We start from the raw sequence: 23,969 nt of genomic DNA on the forward strand, positions 1-23,969 counted from the left end.
ATGCCAAGAGCAACTCCCTCTGCCCGGGACACTGCAACCATCATAAATATGAGTCAGTTGCCAAACATCTGAAGTTTGACCATGTGATCATAGGGATGCTGCAAAAGTCGTGACTGTGAAAAATGGTAATAAAATCACTTTTTTCAGTGCCCTTGTAACTTTGAATAATTATTAAATAAACTGTTGTAAGTCGAGGACTACCTATAGACACGTAATTCACTAACTTATAGTTCAAAATATTTCTTGGCTCAATCATTTTTTAAAATAATTTGCATACAAAAGTCCCATTTTAGAACAAATTTATTAGAAGAGGTGTACAGAATGCTTAAGTTCCACGTGGAAAGAAACACAGATTTCTTTGGCACAGACCATGCAGATGCAGAACTTATTTAGTAAATGTGACACTGGTTAGAACATCCTATCAATCTTCTGTTCCCCCAGGAAAAATAATAAACTGCTCATTAGAAACGGGAAGAGAATGTTCTTCCTCATCCTGGAAGGGAAAAATACGGGTTTTCATTTTACAGAAATTTGTCCTTAATGTATTTGTTAAATTTACTGTTAATGTATTTGCTGTTTCTCATTAATACAGTTTCAAAGGCCTCACCTTTGAGTCAGCATTTTGTGTCTGTAGATAGAAAAATCCATATGAAATGTCTCTCTTAGGACTTACCAATGACACACAATTAAATGTATATTATTATTTTTTTGCCCAGAAGATTTCAATGCAGGTTTGGAGAGGCAACTATGAAAATGTTCTTGTTCACATTTAAACCATGGTTGTGTTAATAGATATTGAGCTTTTATGCATTATTAAGCTTTTGTGAGCCTTTAATTTGCTACTTACCACAAAAATAGAAATGAAAATAGTGCAATAGTTGAAACATATACTCTTGATCAAATACAAGGCTTCCTTCCAAATAGAAGTGCTCAGCACTATACCCTAAAACATTTAATTTTCTGTTTTATTCAAAGACCCAGAAGTGAACAACAAAATAACAGATGGAATAAGTACTAACAGGCTCGTGTAAATGATATTTTGCAGATTAATGAATCAATTGGAATGTACTGAAACGCAGATGGCTTTTAATCTACTAGAACTATCCATCAGTCAACTTAGTGCTATTTTAAAATGTAGAAGAGAAAATAAAAATATCAGGAGCAACTGAGAACCCTAAATTGACAAATATATTTTAAATATGATGGGTGAACTCCTCTGGTTTCCTTTTGATTTAATGCTCACTTCCATTTGTAATACAGTTAGGTATTTGTCTCAAAAACTAAATAGATCAATACTGCTCTAAGGGATACATATGAATTGTTTTGATTACAGGAAATGATATCTAAACAAAACTAATGACCTAATATGGAATTAATATTCAATTTTAAAAGTTACACCTATTCCAATAACTTTACTTTTATACATGTACATACTACACACAAAAATAGTTTCAGAAATAAATCTTTCAAAATGACAAGTATATTAGCCTGGCTTTGGGTTTTCTTCTAACCACGCAATAAGAAGCCAGAATAAATAGAATTCATCTTTCATTCCCTCCATGCAAACCCATTTTTACAGTGGTACAGCTAATGAAAATTCTGTATCTACTGTTTCGCTAAAGATAACTGAGCTTGAAACAGAGCACCAAAGATGAAGATTTTTTTTCTTGATTGGAGAAATTATTTGTTCATCTATCATCCATAGTCTATGAAACTAATCATATTCAAAATGAGAACAAGAAGTAGGGGGAGGGAAGAAAGGAAGTCTTGCCTATCAACTTGAAGGAAGAGGTCCAAATGATCTCCTTTTCTGACTATACTTCCAATAATAACTTTGCCTTGTTAGTAGCACTGGTTACCAGCTGGCTTCCAGGTGAAGTTTCCCTATAAACCATTTCATGGCATAGAGCTTGGCTAAATGAGGGGCTATCTGTCTTTTGTAGTTTCTGCCATTTGGTAACAATTACATAGGGCTGATATGCTTGAGTTCCATTAATTAAACAGTGTCATCTAAATGGGCCCAAGAAATGAGTCTTCTTTGTTGCAGTGCTGGCTCTCTGGAATAAGCATCCCAACTATTAATGACATTAGTGATCTGATTTTAAAAGCAAGAGTAAAATGTAATGCAAATTAAAATATAGTAAGAAAGAAATAAGAACAAGGAAGAAATAAAAGAGAAATATAGGGAACAGGTCTAGCTATTTATGAGCAATACTAAATGAAAATTCCTAAGAACTGGTATGTGGGACTTATAGTAATATAAATACAAATGAGTATATATTAGGAAAACCTGACATGCAACAGGAATGCAATCATTTGCACAAGGGGAAACCTTCATTGTGTATGAAAAGAATGCAAACTTTTTAATCATTTCATTGTACTGCTTCCAAGATTTCAAGGGGAATGGAGGAGGGGGAGGAGCCAGAGAATAATTTTTTCAGACAATTCAAATGAATATATAAACTATGTTGAAGCTTTAAAGACTCTGTAGGCTTTGGGTATACAATTTTTTTTCTTATTTGTTAAAAAGAATACAGGACTGATGTTCAGCATATATACAGAAAGTGATGTACACACAGATATTCCCCCACTGATAAAGTCCCAAGTCAGTTAACTGTTGCTTCCATTCCTACCAACAGTAGCTGGAGCTATTTATCCAGAACTGGCTTAAACCAATTCCTTACTTCCTAGCTGTTGGAGACTGTTTCCTAGAGTCAAATTATTCTTTTGATTTAGAGTAATTTATGTGTGCGCTGGACCATGTTGTATTTCATACGAATAGGTCCAAGCATAACTAAGGGACATTTCTTTGGGGAAATCCAGAGATCTTGGAGGAAAAAACACAACAATATTAGGCTGCCACATCAGTATGAAGAATAAAATGTAGTTAAATTTTGCAGAATATGTTTTACAGCATTTTTGGAAAATGTTTTCCCTATATCTTAATTTATAAGATGCAGAAATATAAAATAACTATTAGAGCCATTGGAAGTTAGCATTAAAACAAGCAGTACTTTGAACAAATATTGTTGCTAGCTCAGGCCATATTTATAAGCAAGCCATTAAATCTCTGTAGGTATCCCATTAATAGAAATTTAATTTTTCAAAGATTTTCTCTTTTCACTTCAGTTTCCTGACATACAACCCAACACTATTAACAAGATCTTAGCAGAAAACATTTTGAACAACTATAACTCTCTCAGAAGAGGAAGTAGAGAAAATGTCTACATAATCATCTGGATCATATAAATTGTACAGTACCAGGAAGTAGTTGAAGGTTATTTGTACTGATACCCCACAGAAAAGTTATTTGGCACCATTTTTCACTTTCATCAACATCTATTCCTTGAACTCAAAGCTTGCATGAGTCACTAACCAGATGTTTATCAAAATACAATTTTTGTGAAACCATTGCAAAAAATAAAATGCATTTATGATTTTTTATAACTAACATCTCATGAACAAATTCTTTGAAGCAACACGTTGGATGAAAACTAAAACATTACTAGTATCCAATAACACGTAATCTACCCACAACAATTCTTTCCAGATGATAAGTCTTCCTACACTGGTGGGGAAGTTATTTTGACTTATCTGTTTTGAGTCATTCTTAGTTTTTATTAACAATAAATTAAATCACACAACGTAATATACTTTCACATTTTTCTAGACCTTTTTTCCAATATTTCTCCATTTATAAATATCTGAATTTCTCTTCTTATCAGTATGATAAACTGATACTTTTTAAGTTAGATTTTTCCCTCATATACAATGAATTTTATTTATAGTGTCCTAACATTCCTAACATAATTTTTGCAATTATGAATCTAAAGCACTGGGAGAAATGATATTTTCAGAAGGTGTAACAAGTCTTCATTTTTCTCAGGGACAATGAAACTACATTATGATATATAAATTTAAGTTTCATCTAAACATTATACAGCAAAACAAAAGTGTGAAGGGGATTTTTAAAAACAATTCCAGAATGTTTAAGTTTATTTCCCAATTTCCCAATCTCAGTCATAATAAGCAGATACTGATATCTATTTGAAGCTAAATGGCAAGTTATCTCCTTTCTTATTTAAACTATATATCTTTGGGTGGGGGTTGGACAAACTCGTTAATTATTTATTACATTCTGGTTTATCAGTACTGACATGAAAAGTTTTATGCAGCAAATAATTTTATCAATTCAAACTAAGATGGCTAACTAATCAAGGACAGATCCAACCTAGAACTAAGGAGATTTTTTTTTTGACAAGAACTACTAATCAGGGGAATGGCTTACCTCCAGAAGTTGTGGGTGCTACATCACTGGACAATTTTAAGAACAGATTGGATAGCCATTTCTCTGGAATAACGTAGGCTCTCCTGCTTGAGCAGAGGGTTGTACTGGGAGACCTCCAGAGTCTCTTCCAACTCCGTTATTCTGTTATGTCTCTTAAAAATTTTCCAGTTTTTAAAACGCTTCTGGTTTTGGTCTGAAATTTAGCCACAGTAATCTTCTATCCCATTTTTTCATGTTTTGAAAATGAAAAAAACAAGATATTCTATTTGCAATCGAATTCCCTAAATAGAATTAAAGTGAACTTTAATTTTCAGACACTTCTCTTTTGCCTTGTTTTTTTCAATCCCATCTCCTCTCTTTAAATGGGTATTAAATTTATATTTCCCCTTTTATTCAGGAGCTCAAGGTGACAAAAATAGTCCACAAATTATTTTCCCTACACTAACAGCCCTGTGAGATAGGTGCGACTAAGAGAGAGTGGTATGTACAAAGTTACCCAGTGGGCATCCAGCCATGGCTAAAGGTCTCCCCAGTCTTAGTACAATGCATTAACTGCTAACTATTTTATGTGCAATTTGTTCAGGAAGCTGCACAGGGAGGAAAGAATCAATAAACAAGATGTTTTCTGCCACTACAATTCCTCTCTTGGATGAGCAGCTTTTCACAAATGGAAGGAACTTGTATTGAAGCTAGAGTCTGAATCCAAGCCATTTTTAACAAAAGTTATAATTTATAATTTGGCAAATTTTATAGCTATTCTAAGCATAATTTAATGTCTTAATTTCTTTTGCATTTTAAGTTGCATTGTATTGTAATATGTTTGCTGTAAGAGTAAACATTATCATAATATATGTAAATAGACATATATTTACGGAATAGAAATGTATCTTGCTCTACAGATAGAGCAAATATGCTATGGAAAGTCTCCAGAACAAATTGTAGGGTATACAGGAGAGATAACTAAATCTGCAGGGTTTTTTACACAATTAATATTACAATCTATGACTAGTTCGATTAAAAAGCAATATAAAATTAAAATAAACATACTAAATGAATCCTTTCCATAGTGAGATGGACAGCATACAAATTAAATAAATAAATGTTACATGATAAATATGTGTTAATTAGTTAAGATTACAATGTTAACATTTCCCTTACCTTTTTAACCTTCTTTTCTACCGTGTTTCCCCGAAAATACAACAGGGCCTTATTTTCTTTTTACCTACAAAATATGGCTTAGGCTTAATTATGGGGGGAGGGTATATTGTTTTGGGGTTGTTGGGCGGCTGCTCTCTTGAGAGCGGTCTCACAAAGAGCTAGGCACAGCCTCATGGGCAAATAGCTGTGTTGCACTGTCGCAGCAGCGCAACACAACAGCCATGAAGCAACCAGGCTCACGAGCAGCCACCCGGCAAATCCCCTTTGCAGCCGGGCAGAGCGCCACTCACCGATCCAGTAATATCCCAAAGGCGCTAAGCCGCATGGCGCTCTGCCCGGCTGGAAAGAGAGGTTGCGCGAGCACTTGTTCTGCCTCCAGCTTGCGTGCCTCCCTGCCTTACCATGCCCAACTCTCCCTGCAGGACTAGGCCAGGGCGCCGGCGCGGCCCTGTTGCCACCATGTTCCAACTATAACCACCTTCCAAACTCCGGAGATCCGCTGCCGAGTGTTCCGGCAACGTGTAGTCCCAGAGCGGCGGCTGCTGGAAGACTCGGCAGTGGATCTCCGGAGTTTAGAGCAGTGAGAGCAGCTGCCCGGCAACCCCCCGCTCCAGGTGGGCACAGCACCACCCACCAAACTAGCAGTATCCCAAAGGCATCAAGCAACGTGAGCGCCTTTGCCCCCCTCTCCCCAGCTTCTGCGGCTTTGCGCTTTCAGGATATTGCAAGGTTGGTGAGTGGTGCTTTGCCTGGCTGAAGAGGGGGTTGTCCAAGGGGCTTATTATTGGGGGAGAGAGTATATTTTTGCCCACAGGAAAAAATATGGCATGGTCTTATTATCAGAACATGTCGTAATTTCGGGGAAACACCGTAGTAGCTCAAATTCTGCTTATTATATGTTGCAAGTAACTGAACAAACTTAGCAATGCTATCTGAGATAATTAGGTCTTGATACAGAATAGAATAGAATACTTGGAAGGGACCTTGGAGGTCTTCTAGTCCAACCCCCAACCTAGGCAGGAAATCCTACACCACTTCAGACAAATGGTTATCCAACATCTTCTTAAAAACTTCCAGTGTTGGAGCATTCACAACTTCTGGAGGCAAGCTGTTCCACTGATTAACTGTTCTAACTGCCAGGAAATTTCTACGCGGTTCTAAGTTGCTTCTCTCCTTGATTAGTTTCCACCCATTGCTTCTTGTTCTACCCTCAGGTGCTTTGGAGAATAGTTTTACTCCCTCTTCTTTGTGGCAACCCCTGAGATATTGGAACAATGCTATCATGTCTCCCCTAGTCCTTCTTCCTGTTAAGCTAAACATACCCAGTTCCTGCAACCGTTCTTCATATGTTTTAGTCTCCAGTCCCCTAATCATCTTTGTTGCTCTTCTCTGCACTCTTTCTAGAGTCTCCACATCTTTTTTACATTGTGGCGACCAGAACTGAATGCAGTATTCCAAGTGTGGCCTTAACAAACATTATAAAGTGGTATTAACACTTCACGTGATCTTGATTCTATTCCTCTGTTTATGCAGCCTAGAACTGTGTTGACTTTTTTGGCAGCTGCTGCACACTGCTGGCTCATATTTAAATGGTTGTCCACTAGGACTCCAAGATCCCTCTCACAGTTACTACTATTGAGCAAGGTACCACCTATACTGTACCTGTGCATTTTGTTTTTCTTGCCTAAATATAGAACCTTACTTTTTTCACCACTGAATTTCATTTTGTTAGATAGTACCCAATATTCAAATTTGTCAAGATCAGTGGTGGGTTCTGGATCCCGTTCCAACTGGTACGGTTGGAATGGGCCCGGCGGCGTCCACATGGACGCATGCAGCACGCGCATGCATATTACCACTTCCGCGAGCCTCCGTGATGCTCCAGCTGCTCAGCGGAGCATCGCGCAGGTGCTGTAAGCGCCATGCGCGTGCATGTAAGTGCCAAAGACTTAAAAGACCGGTAAGGAGCTCGGGCGGGCAGGCCCTCCAGAGCACTCTACCGGAACAGTATCCAGTGCTCCGGGCAGGCTCCGGTACGCTTGTATCGGGGCGTACCGCCTGCAACCCACCACTGGTCAAGATTCTTCTGTATCTTAAGCCTATCTTCTGGAGTACTGGCTATTCCTGCCAGCTTGGTGTCATCTGTAAATTTGATGAGTTTCCTATTTATCCCTTCATCCAAATCATTGATGAAGATGTTGAAGAGTACTGGGCCTATTTTCTATGTATCATTTATTATACAATGTAAACATTCTTGTCTTTCAAATTAAGAACTATCTTATTTTCCTTTATAATGATTTTAAAGAGAAACTTGTCTATGAAAAACTCTCAGTTTTTCACTAATATTTCCCAGTACTCCTCACCTCTTTTCTCATATTTTGGGCAGGGGCTGGGGGATGTTAATCTCTTTTCTTGAGTTATTCATGATCTTCATGATTTATTGCAAACTTGAAAATGCCATCCCTATATAGGTTTGTGGACAAGCTTCTGTCTTAATATAGGACAACTTTGTACAGCGCCTCAAAAATTACTATTTCTAAAATTTCAATGAATACAAAATAATGAAACTCTTTCTGAAATATCTCTTTGAATCCTTTTTTAAATATATTATTTGTCTTCAATATTACCAGATTATCCGATTCATTAATTCCAGTACTTTGTTCCAGTTTAGTATTTAATTATTATAACACTTTATTTAATCTAGGTGCGAATGATGAATATGGAAGACCCCATAGGCCTTTAGAAAGGCTATTAAGGCCTGGCTTTTTCCCTAGATATTGTATCATCATGAGTAGAGTCTCATGCATATGCATTATTATGTATTTTAACATTGGTCAATTTATTGTATTAGTTTGGCTTTAATGTTATCTATTGTTCTCCTGTATGTTTTCGGTTTTTTGTTGATTTTTGTATGCTACTTATAAGTTATAAGGTTTTAGTATGGCAGCCATAAATAAAAAACTAACCAGCGAGAGTTGTATGCCAAATTCTAAACAATCACTACCACTATATCCAGGGATGGGAAACAATGGTAATTCTAATCTGACATTTAATGGGTTTTAATTTTAAATCTATATCTCTGACAAAAATTATGCTCAGAATTGTAATTATATTTCTAAAATATTTAATTTTGCCTATTTCCTTTTATCATTTGAGTTAGAGTCTAGAATCAAACTTAATGAATTGAAACTAAAAAGAAAAAGAAAAATGCTACTAGTTTACACAGACATTAGTTTAATAAAGATGTAGGATATCCCTACTTTATCTTAGAATTCTTTTTTACTTTTCTATAAAAAAATGATCTTTCAATTTCATTTCCATTTTTTAAAAAAATCAAAAGCTTTTATATTTTCTATCCAATATAAATACTCAGGATTAATGTCGCTACTCCTGAACTATTAATATTCATATATTTATTACACAATATGCTAAATACGTATTCTCTTATCCAGAAGCAAAAACTATTTACAAATAAATTAAGCCTTTTCTAGATTTAAACTAACCCAGATATAATATTCGGTCATTATAAATTTCAGGCACATAAATGTTTATAGGACATTTGACATTGTCCATGTATACACTTTTTCCCATGTTAGCTGGATTGTATCAGTAGAAGACTAACAACATTTTCATTGTGAATTTTAAAATGTATATGCTTTTTTTCTGCCACTCTCTTTCTTGTTTTGGAAAATGCCAGCAAAGGAAAATATGAAGTTAAATGCACACATAATTTGTAATTAATATCTATATCTCACTTTAATGCACTGGTTGAAGCAAATCTCCATTTTAATACCTTATTTGAAATGAAATGAAAGTGTAATGTATCTAATACAGATACTGTATCAGTAAAATATTTAAATGCATCATAGGAATAGGTCTGTATTGCACAATGAAAGTTAAGATACAAGTAGAACATGAAAGGTTAATGAACACTACAACTTTTACATTCTGTGCAAATACTGAAAGAAGGATGACATTTTGTATAGAGGAAATAAAACAACTGAGCCCCAAATTTCTCTCTAACAGTGCAAATAACAATGCACAATTTGGAGATATTAAGCTGCAAATCTAGATGTACATTTTAAAAATACATATACCTAGAACAAATACTCCCTTAATTGCTAGGCAAATTTATACTTCAACTTAAACAGGAAGACATATTTTCTAGACAAACAAAAGAACAAAAGGAGGCATAGAAACATGAAAACTTAAGTGAGCAGGAAGCAAGACAGGAAGCAAAAAACCTATCAGAAATGCGGGGGATGTATTATAAGCTTGGACATCAGATACAAGCAGAAAGGAAGTTCTTTCTGTATGGGCTTTCATGGTCTGAACAATAACTTAGAACAAACTAGCGTGAAAAAGTGGGGGAGTAATTAACCATTAAATCAGGCCTGGGTCGCAGAACCGGCAGCAACCCAGGCCTGCCACGCCCACAGACCGCTTCCCTCACAGCCACTGTTGCCATGTTGGTAGTAAAACCGGCAGCAACCCACCCCTACATTAAACCTATATGGCTAAGGATGACTGACAATGTTGCCCAACACATCTTATAGAGATGTGACCAGAGGAGGAGGAAGTGATGACAAAAGTGGTGACACTTCCTCACAAACCCCTGACAAAAAGACTTTATTTTCTTGTCTCTTCACACCATTTGTAACTGCTATTTCAAATATGCTTGAGTGTCAGTGGAAAAGAAGTATTTATTAGTACAGATTTAGATAGACCTAATTAAAATCTATTCTCATACATATTGCAACACACACTAAATTGGGCTGCTATATAAATGAGAGGCACGTTACCAATATTTTTCACTAAACCTATAGATATGTTCATGATAAGAACATATTTCCTTTGCAGGGAGATCTTACACCGATAACAGAAAAACAAGCTGAATGAAAGCATGACAAAAGGAAACAAAACCTGTGTAGGTGGTTCTCAAATTACAACAGCAGACAGGACTAGGATTGCTATTGCTAAGTGACGATGTCAAAAAGTATAATCCCTAGATATATGAGTTGTTAAGGAGGAAGCGATGGGAGTCCCAAGTAAAGATTGCGGAATTACTGTTAGGGATAGGGGAGGCCCTGGGATGGCTGGCACAGGCTGTACATAAGTTGGGGAATGGGGTACTGCGGGCATGGGTGCATGCAAGTGCAGGGAGGCCTAAGGATGCATGCATACGAGACCAGGGAAGATCAGAAAAGAAGGACACAATGCAGTACACAAGAATACAGGGGAGGGATTTTTCAGGCCACAAAATTCAAAATTGTCACTGGGTTAGGGAGTTGAATCTAAAATTATCTTTTGGAGAATAAGTGGGGATTAATATATCACAGAAGGGGTCCCACTAGCTAGCACTGTTCCTTTGAAGCTGCCTTTGTTAAAGAATCAGAAGATTTTCAATTTGTTCCTTATTTGCTAGGTATTTTAAAAAGTAATCTGACATTTGAGTAAATAATTAAATTAACCATTATTTATTTGTTTGTTTTTGTCACTCTTTTATACTATGACCAACTATGTCAGGTGCAAACAATACATTAAAGATTTACAAAATAGAAATATTACTTAATTTACAAAATATTAAAAGAAAAGAAAAAAATTGAGCGTTCCACTATTACTCTTAAAAGTCACATTAGATTGGAACAATCAAATGACAGATTAGTACTTTATGAATATATAGTCACACTGGACAATGAGAACAGCAACCAAAATAACAAGAATTAAAAGCATGCATTAATAATTTTTAACCAATCTGAAGCAGTCTAACTTTAACTTAATGGTCAATTTAAAAGTCCTTTAAAACCTATTATGAGAGAAACCAGAACTTCAGATGTGGCAGAATGGGCTTTGGTTCTTACCTGATACGCTCATTTTATGGTAGAGTAGAGACAGCAGCCAGACTGGGTATGCTCCGTCCATTAACCAATCGGACTGAGTCTACACTTATGATATGATCGGACCCTTGTGGCTCCTCCCCAGTTTCAGATGAAGGAAAACCGTAGACTCAAGTGAGAATTGTGAGCAAAAAGTGAAAGTCCATAGTCACTGTATCTGTCTCCTCCGCACAAGGAATTTCCTCGCGTGACCCATACCAGGGCGGGGCTGGCTGTTATCGCTACTCTACCAGAAAATGAGCGTATCAGGTAAGAAACAACGCCCATTTTCCTGTTATCGTAGACACAGCAGCCAGACTGGGATGTACCAAATGCTGGGCTGTCCACTAGGATGGGAAATTGTAAAAAAGGTCCATTAGGACACAAGCACTTGTAGCACCCTGCGCCCAAAAGCCACGTCAGCCGACACGTACTTGTCCAACTTGTAATGACGTATGAAGACTGTGGGAGACACCCAGGTGGCCGGCCAGCAGACTTCTTCCAAGGTGGCTTGAGTGGACCAAGCCGCAGATGTCGCAGTGCTACGTGTAGAGTGAGCTGTAATTTTTGCAGGGACCTTTATGGATTGAAGTTCATAAGACAGTTTAATACAGGCCCCAGACTAGACGATGAAGCCTCGGTACCCAAGGAGGCCTGGCGAAAGAAGATGAAGAGAGCTTCGGAGTGGCAGAACGAGGCAGTGCAGTCGATGTAGATCTTGAGGGCACGGCATACGTCAAGAGTGTGCCACTTGCAGTCCCTCTCATGACGGGGAGACGGACAGAAATCAGATAAGGTCAGCTCCTGACCTCGGTGGAAACAGCTATTGACCTTCGGTATGAATGTTGGGTCCAGTCTTAAGACAACTCGGTGTGGATGGAACACGCACAAGTCATGCCTGACTGAAAAAGCAGCCAAATCAGAAATACGTCTGGCTGAGGTTACAGCCACCAAAAAAAGTGTTTTAAAGGACAACAGTTTCAAAGAAGTGAATCTCATAGGTTCAAAGGGCGCGGAAGTCAAAGCCTCTAGGACACGAGGAAGTCCCAAGTCGGATATCTATGTATGGCAGGGGGATGCAGGTTGGACACTCCATGGAAAAATCTCCGGATCAAGGGGTGAGAAGGCAGATGTTCAGATGCCAGACCATGCAGAACAGAAGCCAGAGAGGCCACCTGTCAGTGTAGGGTGTTAGGGGTAAGTCCCTGAACAAGCCCCCTCTGCAGGAAGTCCAATATCTGCGGAATGGATGCCCTAAGTGGGTCAACAGTCTGGTTGGAACACCACAGAGCAAAAGTTCGCCACATGGCATCATAAATGCTGTTAGTAGAGCTTCTGCATGATGCCTGAATGGTAGCAATGACGTGAAAGGAAGATGTTATCAGCTGTTAAGGCTTGCCGCTCAATTGCCATGCGGTTAACTGCAGCCACTGGGAGTCGGGATGACAAAATGACCCTTGGTGTAGAGACAGGAGAGACCATGGGATGTGCCATGGGGTGGAGATTGACAGAGTCACTAGGTCGGCATACCAAAGCCGGCGTGGCCAATTCGCCGCTACCAGCAACAGTTCTGCCTCCTGCTCCAGCATTTTTTGAATTACCCTCTGAATGAGGGGAAGGGGAGGAAATGCGTACAGGAGACCCCTGGCCACTGGCATCTGAGGGCGTCTACTCCTTCTGCCATAGGGTCCATGAACCTTGAGTAATACCTGGGTACCTGGTTGTTGTCTGCCGTCGCGAACAGGTCTAGGACTGGGAGGCCGAACCGTAGTATCAGTCGATGGAAGAGGCTCAGATGGATGGTCCACTCCGCCTGATCTATTGTTGTCTGGCTCAGCCAGTCTGCTTGGATGTTGAAGACCCCTGAGATGTGCTCTGCCCTGAGAGATGACAGGTGAGATTCCGCCCACTGGCACAACAGGTTGGATTCCTGCATCAGGGACCAGGAACGAGTTACCCCCCATCTGTTTATGTGTGCCTTGGTCGTGGTATTGTCCGTGAGGACTAATATGTGACGGGCCTGAATTCTGTGGTGGAAGTGTCTGAGGGCGAGGCGAACCGCCCGCAATTCTAGCCAATTTATTCTGTTTTGGCTTTCTTCGAGGGACCACTGATCCTGAACCACTAAGTCCTGCATGTGTGCCCCCCATCCTGTCAAACTTGCATCCGTTGTAAGTGTGAGATGGCACAGCTCTCTGAACAAGGTCCCTTGCAAAATCGCTGGAGACTGCCACCATTTGAGAGTGTGTAATACCTTTCTGGGAAGGGGGACCCTGAGAGGAGAGCTGCTCCTGTCGGCCTTTTGATGTGGAAGCATGAACCATTGAAGGCTCCTGCTGTGAAACCTGGCCCACGGGACAATCCCAAAGCAGGATACCATCTTGCTCAAGACTTGGGAGAGAAGAAGGGATGCCTTGCGTAGACGTAGCACCTTCTTTCCTAGCAAGTTCCCTCAGACTGAGAATGTGGTCGTTGGATAGGAACACCCTCTCTGCCATGGTGTCTATCAAGACCCCGAGGTGGAGAAGGTGAGTGCTGGGAACGAGGTGACTCTTTTTGAGATTCACCCCGAACCCGTGATTCCGCAAGGTGTGAATGGTGAAGGCGAGATCTCTTTCTGTTTGAACCGGAGACCTGGACAACAAGACAATGTCGCCCAGGTAACAGAGAATCCAAACTGGGGATGACCTGATGTGGACGGCTAGTGCTGCCAGTACCTTTGTGAATACTCTGGGGGCAGAGGATAGACCGAACGGAAGAGCTCAGTACTGGAAGTGCCTCCCCCATAGGAGAAGTGGAGATATTTTCGGTGGTCTATGAAGATGGGATATGAAGGTAAGCTTCGGTCAAGTCTACTGACGTGAGGAAGTCGCTTTCCTGACCGCCTGGAGGATGGTGTGCAGAGAATGTATTTTGAACCGCTGATAGACAATGTGGCAGTTCAATGTTTTTAGATCTAAAATTGCTCTCCATCCCCAGGAATTCTTCGGTACCACAAACAGGTGGGAATAAAAACCCTGCCCTTCCTGATGGGGAGGAACTGGTTGGATGGCCCAGATCTCCAACAGGTGCTGAATGGCCTGTTCCATCAGTGCCCTCTTGCGAGGACACTGAGAGACCGGGCATGGCATGAAGTGTTCCTGGGGGATGGAGAGGAATTGTAGCTTGAGACCAAATTTGACAGTTTTGTGTAGGCCGCAGGCAATCAGACAGCTGAGAAGAGGCAGCCAGAGTTCAAATTTCCCTCCAATTTGTAGAATAAAGGATTATTTAAGGAACAACAATTTTTGGGGGGAAAAAATCACCAATTAAAGATATAATTAAATAATTTGGAGGAGAGATCAATTCTCACAGCCAATCCAGGTTGGACTGAGTCTGGAGCCACAAGGGCCCGATGACATCATAAGTGTAGACAGTCCGATTGGTTAATGAACGAAGCATACCCAATCTGGCTGCTGTCTCTACGATAACAGGAAACTGCTCTATGAAGACCTACAGTCTACAAACAGTTTCCGAAGTAAAGTTAGCAATACACTTAATTTTAGGGGGGAGGAAAAACTACTAATGGTTGTCAGCAATTGTATTGTGGGGAGGCTTTACAGGTTCCACAAAAAGAATCAGAAACCACATGTGGTCCTAGGATCTAAGGCTGCCATTTCAAGTATAAGCACAGGATATGAAAATATAACTGGTATTGAACAATGATGAGTATTGTCATGAAAGGATCTGTTTGAAAATCTGAGGAGCACATATGGCAAAGGAGAGATAATATATATATATTTTATTTTAAATAAGTCCTGCCCCAAATACTCTCAAAGTCTGACAGGGCCTAAGCTGGTGTAAAAGGACACAACATAACTAAAATATCTAATGGCTTTGCTAATTCCCTAAAAATTAAAGCAAGATTGGAAGCTGGCCACAACAGAGTCACTGCAGAAATGCAAAACGAGTACATGATACTTTCTCACCCTGCCCTTATGTGCCACACGTGGCCAAAGTATTTATAAATCATTTTGAAACTGGGATGATATATGTCACTTATGGTGAACAGGGAAATCAAACGCGGTACATCTTCAATCTAACAAAGACACATAAGAAAAAGAAAAGTGGATTTCCCAGACACTTTTTTTGACTGATTTTAATATGTAAGTTGCTTAACTAAAAAAAAAAAAACCTGCAAGCCTACCTGTAAACTAGGGTTAGTTGAATAATCAATCATCTGTGAATTCATTACATGTCAGCTAAATGCCTGCATAGTAATCTGTTCTGAATTTCCCAGAGCCTAGGAGTTTGGCAAGCAACTTACCCTATCCAACAGCAGAGGACCTGCAAGGAGGTTTCCCCTTTCTCTTCAGTTCTGTACACTGTCCAAAGGAAATGCTGATACTCAGGCAGGCAGGTGTAGCAATTTATGATTCTGAAAGAGAAAGTACCACAACAGCAGAATTTTAGGCCAATGCCTTCTAGTTTGCAGATGCAGATTTTTTTTTAATCTACAGGCGCAGAATGCTGACAATAGTAAGATCAGAACTACAACAACTCTTCAATAATTGAATTCAATTATTAACACTAAAATAAAAAAGTATCATTCTTATGCATCTGATAAAGATTTCAGAGATATTTCATTACAGGGTCACTGAGGTGGCTTAGTTCACTAACATTAATATGCTGATAATTTGTTCTTGTTTTAACCACTCTGTTGTGTCCGACTCTTGGTGACTTTATAGGCAAATGCTCTCCATGCTACCTGTCAAGCACAGCTTCTTTCAGATGTTGGATATTCATCTTCCTATCAGTTTTGGTGTTATCAACCCACTGACTTCTTTGCTTACCCCTTCTTCATGATCCATTGACCATTCCTAGCATCACTGACTTCCCAAATGAATTTGCATGCATGACATGGCCAAAGTAAATCAGACGTATCTTGTTATCTTGGCTTCTAGTGATGTGTCTGGTTTTATACATTTCAGCACCTCTCTATTGGTTGTTCTGCGTGTCCATGGCATACGCAATACTTTACACCAGCACCATAGTTCAAAGGCTTCTTCAAGCAGCCATTCTTACTCTAACATTCCTTCATCATTATAGCAATAGCAATAGCACTTAAGTCTTATATACTGCTTTACAGTGCTCTACAGTCAATACAATACAATAGGTGTTGGAAGGGACCTTGGAGGTCTTCTAGTCCAAACCCCTGCCTAGGCAGGAAACCCTATACCGTTTCAGACAAATGGCTATCCAACATCTTCTTAAAGACTTCCAGTGTTGGGGCATTCACAACTTCTGGAGGCAGGCCGTTCCACCGATTAATTGTTCTAACTGTCAGGAAATTTCTCCTCAGTTCTAAGTTGCTTCTCTCCTTGATTAGTTTCCACCCATTGCTTCTTGTTCTACCCTCAGGTGCCTTGGAGAATAGTTTGACTCCCTCTTCTTATCTCAGACAACCCCTGAGATATTGGAACACTGCTATCATGTCTCCCCTAGTCCTTCTTTTCATTAAACTAGACATACCCCTCTAAGTGGTTTATAGTGTCAGCATATTGCTCCCAACAATCTGGATCCTCATTTTACCAACCTCGGATGGATGGAAGACTGAGTCAACCCTGATCCTGGTGAGATTTGAACTGCCAAATTGTAGGCAGCCAGCAGGCAGCAGAACTGCAGTACTGCACACTAACCATTGCGCCACCATGGCTCATAGGGAGGGAAGACTACTGATCTAACCAGCCTGCTTATAGTATTTATAACAATGTCTTTGCTTTTCCAGATCTTATTCATGTTAACCATTGCAGTGTGGCCTAAGGTTATCCTGTGTTTGATTTCAGGAGTAGAACTGCCAACATGAATAATTTTTAACCCAAGGAAGATTTTAAACTTCTCATGTCCATCTGCAGCTATTGTCATTATCTTTGTTTTCCTGCTTTGAAGACTCATTCCCACTTTTTTCATTTTTATCATTTTTTCCAGGTCTTCCTTAACCCAGCCATTTGGTTGATTCATCAACCATATTCCAGTCCCAGGTCTGCATAAATGGGGAAGGTTAGGGAAAGCAATGGTGAGCTACCCTGTAAAAAAACCTTAGCAAAACACTTTATAGCAATAATATTGATAATACTCCAGCATATATTTCTACTCCAGCTGGGCAGGAATGCAGTAACAATCTTGACTCAGGTGCCTGGAAGCTGTAAGGGACTGGATGGTGAAACATGCTAAGACTTCCTCTTAGCAGGACAGAATGGCTGTTTATTCTGAAGTCTTCTAATTTCAGGACAACTCCATATTTAGTCTGGAAGGCAGTAAATGCCCTCCAAAAGGAGCTTGACCACAATGGTGGGATTCTCTTGGACTTGCAGTGGAAGTTGGAGGCCATTGACAGGAGACCTTTTGCCAGTCGTAGCTGTATGTCATTTTCAGCTCTTGGAATGGGATACGCTTGCAATTGTGATACATTTTTCACCTTACATTTACTTGAATTAATACAATTTGCTCTGTATGAAACTGTCCTTGAAAACTATACAGGTACCTTATCGCCACAATACGACCCAAATTTTTTGTTGCTACGCAAGACACTTGTTAAGTGAATTTTGCCTCATTTTGTGACCTCTGCTGCTACATTTGTTAAGTGAATCACATTAATAAGTTAGTGACACGGTTGTTAAAATAATAATAATAATAATAATAATAATAATAATAATAATAACAACAACAACAACAACAACAACAACTCCGCCATTGCCGGTCCCAAGCCCGGATGAGAAAGGAGGAGGGTTGGGGTCAGGTTGGCAACCTGGCCCCATAAAAAAACTCGCCAACCCATACAACATGGTGAAAGAAACGAATAAAAATTCTACACTGCATCGGTCGTCGCGCGGGTTAACAAGGGCCACGGCGGATGTTGAGGTCCCTGGGCATCCGTCGACAAGTGGGCTACAAGTGGACCAGCCAACAAAACGACAGAAATATAGTGCAGATGAAAATCGTGCCATAATGGCCTGTTATTACAACTCAGAGCCAAAAAAAAGAGGCTATTTAAAGCGAATGTATGATTTATGGAAACAACAATATCCAGATTCAAATGTTAGTGGACAACGACTAGCAGATCAAAGGCGATTTATTATACGAAATAAAGTGTTCAGCGAAGTTGAACTTGAGGAAATTCAGGCAAATTGCAAAAAAACAACAACAACATCACAAGAGGAAATAAGTGATACTCATGACACAACTAAAGAAATCATAGGAGAACTCTCAGAGAAAGCTGCCGGAGAGGAAATAAAAACACTACCACCAGAACTAGTTACCATTGAACCAACTGATGAACCAACTCAAAAACAAAATGAACTGAAGGACAAGATCATGGAGCATTTTCTGGCTAGGGAGGAAAGGCAACGTTTACCATCATTAAAAACTGTCCCTAAGAAAATTTTGGGTCCTATCATGAAAATGGTTAATGCAGTGCTTTCAACAATTGAATCGGGATCCATCTTGGAAACAAATCAGTTAATGTACAGTGCAGCTGTAATAGTCACTAATGAACTAGGCATTAAAATCAAAGTACCTAATCACACAATGGAAAAAGCATCAAAGCCAAAGTGGAAAATCCGATTAGAACAAAAAGTCAAAAAATTAAGGGCAGATGCTAGCAACTTAAAGAACATGCATGAGCAACGGCTTAAAAACAGAAAAATCATAGATCAGCTAATCAGAAGATATAGATTGGATACAAGAAACATCAATGAAGCTGTAGAGATTGTAAAACAGCAGATAACAGCAACAGCTAGAAAAATTGAAAGATATGAGGCACGAATCATCCAGTATAAACAAAACCAACAATTTCGATCAGACCAACGGCGTTTTTATCAAAGTCTTAATGTGAATGGTGGCACCAAAAGTCAAAAACCAGAAAAGCAGGCCACAGCTGAATTCTGGAAAGAATTGTGGGGAAATGCAAAGGACTACAATAAGGAAGCAAAATGGATACATGACTTTGAGGAAAGCATTGGTAACAAACAAATGCAAGTATTAGAAATAACAACTGAGATGGTCAAAAATCGAGTAAAAAAAGTAAAGAATTGGACATCACCTGGAAATGATCAATTACATGGTTTCTGGCTCAAATATCTGACCAGTTTACATGCAATGTTGGCCAGGCAACTGAATGAAATTTTACAAAATGGTCAAATTGATGAATGGTTGACAACTGGAAAAACATACTTGATTCAGAAAGATGCAACTAAAGGAACAATACCTGAAAACTACAGACCAATAACATGCTTGCCAACAACCTTTAAATTACTCACAGGCATTATTGCAGATAACATTATGGATTATTTGGAAACAAACAACATCTTGCCAGTAGAGCAAAAAGGCAACAAAAGAAGGAGTAGGGGCACAAAAGATCAGCTCCTAATTGATAAAATGATATTAGAAAATTGTAAGAACAGAAAAACGAACTTGAATATGGTCTGGATTGATTATAAAAAAGCATTCGACTCATTGCCACATAGTTGGATCATAAAATGCTTAGAAACAACTGGCATTAGTAAAAATATTACATCCTTCACTGAAAAGGCGATGAAACAATGGAGAACTGAGTTGGCAGTAGGGAATGAGAACTATGGAATGGTTAATATCAAGCGAGGAATTTTCCAGGGTGATTCACTTTCACCTCTTCTCTTCATCATTGCGATGATCCCACTATCAGTAATCTTAAAAAAAATGAAATTAGGCTACCAAACAGCCAAAGAAGCTGAACAAATTTCACATTTATTATATATGGATGATTTGAAACTCTATGGAAAGTCAGAAGTAGAAATCCAATCACTGACAAACACTGTCCGAGTATTCAGCACCGATATTTCAATGCAGTTTGGCATGGAAAAATGTGCCACTGTATCCATAAAAAGGGGGAAAATCACTACATGTGAGGGAATTGAAATGCCCAATGGCCAACTAATTAAATGCAACGAAAATGAAGCCTACAAATACTTAGGCATTTTGCAGTTGGATAACATCAAACATGGACAAGTAAAAAATATTGTCAGGAGAGAGTACACCAACAGAGTTAGGAAAATTTTGAAAACTAAATTAAATGGTGGAAATACAATCAAGGCCATAAATACCTGGGCAATACCAGTTATAAGATACACAGCTGGTATAGTTAACTGGACACAAGCTGATTTGGACATTTTGGACCGAAAAACAAGGAAACTAATGACAATGCACTACAGTTTACATCCACGTGGTGACACTGATAGACTATACCTGCCCCGAAAATCAGGTGGCAGAGGATTATTACAAGTGAAGCAAATAGTTGAAGAAGAAAAACATGCACTAGCTGATTATTTAAAAGAAAGTCAAGAACATCTATTAATCGAAGTAAAGAACAAAAATCTACTGAAGGCCCAACAGACGAAACAAGAATACAGAAAAGATGTGATAAAATTAAGAATGGAGAGTTGGCAGAACAAAGCCTTACATGGTCAATTTCTGGAAAAAATAAAAGATAAAGTGGACAGTGAAAAAACTTGGTTATGGTTAACAGCAGGTACATTAAAGAAAGAAACAGAGTCACTAATCCTGGCTGCGCAAGAACAAGCTATCCGCACAAATGCCATTAAGACCAAAATCGAAAAATCCTCTGATGATGCCAAATGTAGACTTTGCAAAGAGGCTGATGAAACTGTTGACCACATACTCAGCTGCTGTAAAAAAATCGCGCAGACTGACTATAAAATGCGGCACAATTCAGTGGCACAAATGATCCACTGGAATTTGTGCAAAAATTATAACATTAAAACAGCAACAAACTGGTGGGAACATAAGCCTGAAAAAGTCGTCGAGGGTCAGATGGTCAAGATCTTGTGGGATTTTCGCATACAAACGGATAAAATACTGGCACATAATACACCAGACATCACACTGGTTGAGAAAAAGAAGGTTACAATCATAGACATCGCAATACCAGGTGATAGCAGGGTTGAGGAGAAGGAACATGAAAAAGTCGTGAAATACCAGGACTTAAAAATTGAAATCCAACGATTATGGCACAAACTAGCAGTGGTAATTCCAGTGGTAATCGGCACACTGGGTGCTATTCCAAAAGCACTGGAATTACATTTAAAACAGTTAAAACTTGACAAAATCACCATCAGTCAAATGCAAAAAGCTGCACTGCTTGGATCTGCACGTATATTACGAAAATACGTTACGATGTCCTAGGCCCCTGGGTGGGGCCCGACTAGTAATCAATGCCAAATCCGGCGAATCAACTGGCCGCTGTGATACAATCGTATAATAATAATAATAATCTGGTTTCCCCATTGACTTTGTTTGTCAGAATGTCAAAAAAGGTGTTCACATTGCAACCATAATAAATATGAGTCAGTTGCCAAGCATCTGAATTTTGATCACATGACCACACTAGCAAGCATGAAAAAATGGTCATAACCCAATTTTTTCAGTGCCATTGTAACTTTTAATGGTCACTAAATGAACCCTTGTAAGTTGATGACTACCCGTAGTTGCTGCAAAATGCAGCACCTTATCTCACAGTTGACGGCCAATGTAGACAAGGTATGTTTTTGTTGCAGGTGTTTTACTGGCTATCAATTCATAACAGGACATGGCCCAAAATGCTAATTATTTAAAAAGGTCTATGTGGATTGAGTCCAAGACATTTCAAGAACTTCTACTCCATGTATTATTTGCCTATCAAACATCAGAGAAGGCATGCAGCAGGGCATACTGAGAAATGGATGGGGGAAGGCTCTGAAAATGTGCCTTCTCTGTGGTAGCCTCCACTCTCTGGATAATTGTGCCTCTGAAGTTAATATTTCCAATAACATTCAGAAAACCCTTTTCTGTTTCATGAGGGTAATTTTAAAAATGTTCTGCAGAACCTTTGGGGAACTAATATATTATTTCAAAGCTCTGAGTCAGTGGGTTTTTATGAGGGGGTTGTGTTAATTTTCACAAATGGAAGATGGTTACTGACTACTGCATGGGGGGTTTATTTTTTGTTGTTATTTTACTATGGTACTAATTGTAAACTGTTTAGAATCTCTAACTGAAGCAGCATATACATTTTGCCAGTAATAATAATCATAAGGAAAAATGACAACATTGGAATTTGTATAGTGATTAAAACAAATGCTGCACCAACTGAATCTTAGGTAGTCTGTGTGATCTCCAGACCAAGGCCATGACATAAACTCATCTATGTATATGATATATAATCCTGTGAACAAAGGGAGATTTGGACTCTGACTACAACATGATCTTCAGAGAGGAGACTGCAGGCGAACTGGAAAACAAAGTGGGAGAGATGAGCTAACTCAACATTTCAGACATCAGAGAACATTGCAACTAAGACAGTCTTGACATCATTACCACAAACCATTATTCTGGTTATGATGTTCAAGTCTTGATCAACATCAAAGACACTGGAGAAAGATTCTCTACCATACACAAAACAGTGTATAGGGAAGACAGGCCGCAATGTGTATTGACAATACGAAATTATCCCAATTACAATGTGAGATGCTGTAACAGAAGCAAGATTTTTGAAATGCTTCCAACTGGAAAAACTGGCAAGGCCAGTTGGGCCAAGATGAAGATTTAGATGAATTGTGCTACTGTTGTCACATGGAACAGAATTCTTAGTTAATGTTCAGGTTTGTTATAATTTTCACTAAAGTAATCTCTTTTAAATTGTTGTATTACATTACTGACAGAAGTAGGATAGCAATCTTTGGATTTATGAATTACTTTAGCTTAGTCTAAATGGAAATGTATGAACTTCCCTGACTTATATTAATAACAGATTGAGCATATTCTGAATGACTTCTGCAGAAAGCCAGAATGTAAGAGGTTTTTGGAATGATATCTTAAAACTGTGATGCTAATAGTGCAAATACTAATTTAGAGGGAAATGAAATTCTTGGAATTTTAGTAGTGTTATCAGTCTAGGCATTTGTTGTTGCATATATCAGAATTGTGTAACTAAATCTGGTAACATGTTGAAGCCTAATACATTCAAACCATTGAGAAATGTACAAACAGTCAAGTTTAAATTAATAGCATACTGTATGTTATTTTCTTACCCCCTGATGGGTTACTGAAACTCTTTCTTTCTCCATTAAAGGGAAGATTAGGACTTAAATTGGATATGTTTGTGCATTTTGAAAATATTTCTTGTAAAAGGATTGGTGATAATTGCAGCTTTTGAACAATGGATTGAGTTATATAATATGAATTGTGAAATTTGGGATTGCGATAATTTAATTCTTATATATTTAAATATAGGTTAATTCTTTTATAGTTTAATGTCAGACATCTTATGATGTCTGTTGCTGAAGTAATTCTGCTCCTTGCAATCTTGGAAATTAAGTTAATTTTGTAAATAAAAAAATACCAAGAATATTTGATTGGGGTCAATAAATGGTGTCAGGAACTCATGGAGAAATAGACTTAGTCTGAATCCTAAACTTTACAGATCTTGCTCCTGAATATATGATAGTAAAATAACTGTTATACATTAAAATTCAGAAAGACAAATATAATGTGTTCCTATCATCTTCTAATTCTGCCTCTACTGTTGCAGGGGAATCCATAATATGTCACATCTTCCGTCCCCCCCAAAAACACCT

General features: G+C 38.7%; 1 protein-coding gene across 2 annotated transcripts in view; it reads right to left on the reverse strand.

Annotated features, from left to right (window-relative positions):
• SIPA1L1 (signal induced proliferation associated 1 like 1) overlaps positions 1-23,969 on the reverse strand; it is a 178,557-nt gene that overhangs the window by 90,121 nt on the left and 64,467 nt on the right. The window contains exon 3 of one of the 2 annotated variants that reach the window (XM_081934973.1): positions 15,629-15,739. The gene's annotated coding sequence lies outside the window, so the exon portion shown is untranslated. Of the gene's footprint in view, positions 1-4,288; positions 4,488-15,628; positions 15,740-23,969 lie in introns of those variants that run through there. The other variant, XM_081934974.1, reaches the window with a different exon arrangement.

This window comes from Natrix helvetica, assembly GCF_964273705.1.
Source record: "Natrix helvetica genome assembly, chromosome: 1".
NCBI lineage: Eukaryota > Metazoa > Chordata > Lepidosauria > Squamata > Natricidae > Natrix > Natrix helvetica.